Consider the following 3,755-nt stretch of genomic DNA (forward strand, 5'->3'; position numbering starts at 1 on the left):
TCAGTGAGTGTATGCAAGCAGAGCACAGCCTTGTTATTACATTTATTTTTCCCCCAACCTACAAAACAGAGGAAAGACTACTGCAAAGATACAAAAGAACAACCACTCACCTGCTAATGATTCATTCTTTCTGTTCCCAACAGTTCTTTGCTACTTACCCAGAAGCAACAGGTACTCTTTATTTTTTCTCCCCTTGCAAAATTCTCCATATTGTACTGAAAAAGGAGAAGAGGTTAATAAAAATAAATATAAAAAACAAAGTGACATAGTATTACAGTGCAGGACAGACTCATAAGCAGAACTATATATAAGAAGATCTTCCAACTCTGTGGATGATTTTTTTTTTCTTTTTATTTTTCTTCTTAAATGGAAACTCCGAGGACAAAGGATAACATTTTGAATATCCTTTTTTTTTTTTTTTTTTTTTTTTTTTTTTTTTTTTTTCCTTTTCTGCACCTGTTTCCTCCCTTCTCCTTGAATGTTCTCTCTCTCTCTGGATCCCAATGTATGATTCAATTACAGATTGCATCACAGTTTTTGCATAATCACCTCAGCTAAATCTGCTTTCCTATAGCACTTACATGATTGCAGAAGTCTTCAAACTTTCTTCACTACTCTCCAGTCTCTTCTAAGTGATCATTCCCATAATTTAGAGGGTGTTTCTTTTCATTGCCTTTCCAACAAGAAGCATTGGCAAGGGGCTGCTCTGTGGAAGTCTGAACCCTGGTTTGTGCCAGGTAGTAAAAGAATTCCACATGCCACCACAAAGATTGCCAACTTCAAACTTAGCAAACACCACAGACTGAAAAATAGAATTAATCAAAATGAAAAGATTTTTTAATACCATCAAAGATGCATAAAAAAAAAAAAAATCAAGCTCAGTACCTGTAATACAGGCCACAAATGAAGTTACCAAAATGATTGCATCAGACACAGGTTTAACTGATGAACAAAATAGAATAGTGAGACATCTTAGGGTGAGAAAGAATTTCTCCTCTAGTAAAAGCTTCAGTGGAATGGATGGGCGCAATAGAGCAAACATTTGCAGGAGTTCTCTGGGACTCTCTACCATAGTTAAGAACTCATGTTCTTATACCAAGAATTGTCCTCAAGAAAGAAAAGACTGAGGAGAAAAAGGATGTATAATTGTCCTGGGAAGATTTATATCCTGTTTTCTATTCTTCAGAATACATAGTTAGAGAGTTCCTGGTGAAATGTACCTGGCACCTGATAATGTCCCTTGTCCATTGTCTCTTTCTTTTGGCAGTTGTGGTTGTTTTTCTTTAGCTTGCTCTTCTCCCCTCTGTTTAAAATGTCAGCCTTAACTGTGCGAAAACGTCTCTTCTACAATGTTACAGTGAATTTGTGACTGAAAAAAAATCAGCTATTTGAAACAAATCAACATTGAAACCATTTTGATATATATTGAGTGGTCAGTAATACTGTTTGGTTTGCCTCTCAGTAGTGAGATTTAAAATAAAATAAAATAAAAGTATCTTCTCTCTCCTGCTGGATATCTGTGTGTGTTTTTTGTTTTTTTTTTTTTTTTTTTAACTGGATTTTCTTTTTTTTTTTCCTTTTCTTAGAACATCTTTACTATGATACAAAAACTTTGTGAAACACTAGGATTTACTTTATTCTATCCGAATGGAAAAAAAAAAAAAAAAATCAAATGTTAAAAAGTTATTTCACATTTCCAACTTTTACTGCCTGTTTCCTCTTAAAAGTTTAAAAGATTTTCAGCAGTGAGTATTTGCCATAAAATAACTAGACTTCATAAATTATAATCTCACTCAAATAAAGATGGCGTTACATCTCATTGGAGTCCCAGCAACACCCAGGTTAATGTCAGGGTAAACTCCTGTTACAGACAAATATTACCACCAAGGCTTTCACAGATTTTCGTTGATAATTAGTGATATATTGAACATACTCCACTCAAGTTTATGCTTCTTTTGTGTGTGTGTCCTCTTTTAAGAATCTATAATCTGGATAAAAATAGTAGAAATAAACAAAGGAGTACAATCTTTATTCCTGCCTCCCTTACTGGAAAACCTGATCACTGAATGGTTCTTACTTGGTTTCCTTCTTTTGACAAGTAACTCTTATTTTCTTGGCTGCAAAACTTAAGTGGCATAACCAACATGCCAGTCCCCCCATGTAATCACGTTGACTAGGGACAACTGTAGGAAATTTAAAATATTCATTTATAACTGTTATATGAGAGAGATTCACTAGCCATGATTTCAAATGAGACAATTATTCCTGCCTAGTTCCCAGAACTTTTGATTACTGAAGTTGAGATGCCTCTAGGACTTAAGTGCAGGTGAGGTTCATTTCTGCCTTAAATCTGAGAACAGAATTTGTTAGCTTTTGTCCTGTATAAAAGCACTTTAAATAATTCAGAGTTCCACATCCAAAATTCAGGCATCTTATTTTGCAACTAATAGAACGTGGTTTCTGGTTTGCTTGTCTGGATTTAGACATCTAAATTCTAAATTTTCCTTTTGGTTTCTAAAATAGTATTTAGACTGTTCCATTCAATATTACTCTGGGACATGTGAGGAAGCAGGAATAAGAATATGCATATTATACCCAAAGCAGTAGCAATAAGGCTCAGATCATCATTCTTTTCACCATCTCTCATATGTATCATTACAACTGCACAGTGTATTTCAGTGGAATAAGAATAGCATGAACAGGCTTAAAACAGTCACTTTACCTATCTTAAAAGCAGAGAACTAAACAAGTGAATATTTCAATGCTCAGCAAATGGTTTTATCTGTTTATGACTATCAGCTGGGAACTGAGGCCATGCTTACCATTGTCTCAGTGAGACATATCTGCCTGAGTCCTCCATTAACACAAAATGCTTATTTTGCAAGTACTTACACCCAGGCTGAAGTGACAGTCAAATGTAACTTTTTCTTTCTTAGTATTTTAGGAAGGGGCCATCTTTTATTCTGTGTTCGCATAGCATCACACAGTTGAGTGACACTCCATCACTGGGGCTCATAAATAATAACTATGTCTATAAAAATAAAAAGCAGTAACAAGACTATTTGTCAAATATAAAAGCAGTTGTTTGGTGTTGTGTTTTTTTTTTCTTTAAAAAAAAAAAAATAATAATCTCAGAGACTTGTATAAAGTACTCTTTAAATCATTGATTTCCCAAGTCAACTTTATTTTGAGGAACAATGATCTATAAAAGGCAGCAAGTACAATTTTCAACACCCATCAGTGGCTGCTGCATGGTAGAGGGACTGAAAGCAGTAAGGATTTCCATTTTCAGTACTACTAAATGGGAACAGAGACATCAAGAAACTCAAAGTCTTGAAGGAACATTCTCACCTGTGAGAATTAAGCTGTCAGTTAAAGTCATAACTCATGATCCAAGAGGGACATAAGTACCAAAAATCCACTCCTGCAAAAGATGGCTCAGATGAAGAGCATCTCTCAAGGAGAATGTAATATTTTCTTAAAAGTTTAGGGTGATTTGGGTTTTGTTTATTGTTGCTGTTTGTTTTGTTTGTTGTTTTGTGGGTGGTTTTTTTTTTTGGGGGGGGGGGGGGCATGTTAGGTTTGTGGGTTATTTGTTTGTTTTTGTGCTGCTTCACTGATATTCCTACTAAAGGTAACAAGTGGTTTCCAGCTTAGAGAAATTAAACATGGTCTGGGAAGACACTGTGAGTGCTGTGTCTCACACAAGAATATGTTTATAGTTCTAAGCAATTGTATATTGAATTCATATTTAA

Source organism: Oxyura jamaicensis, chromosome 3 (assembly GCF_011077185.1).
Source record: "Oxyura jamaicensis isolate SHBP4307 breed ruddy duck chromosome 3, BPBGC_Ojam_1.0, whole genome shotgun sequence".
Taxonomy (NCBI): Eukaryota; Metazoa; Chordata; class Aves; order Anseriformes; family Anatidae; genus Oxyura; species Oxyura jamaicensis.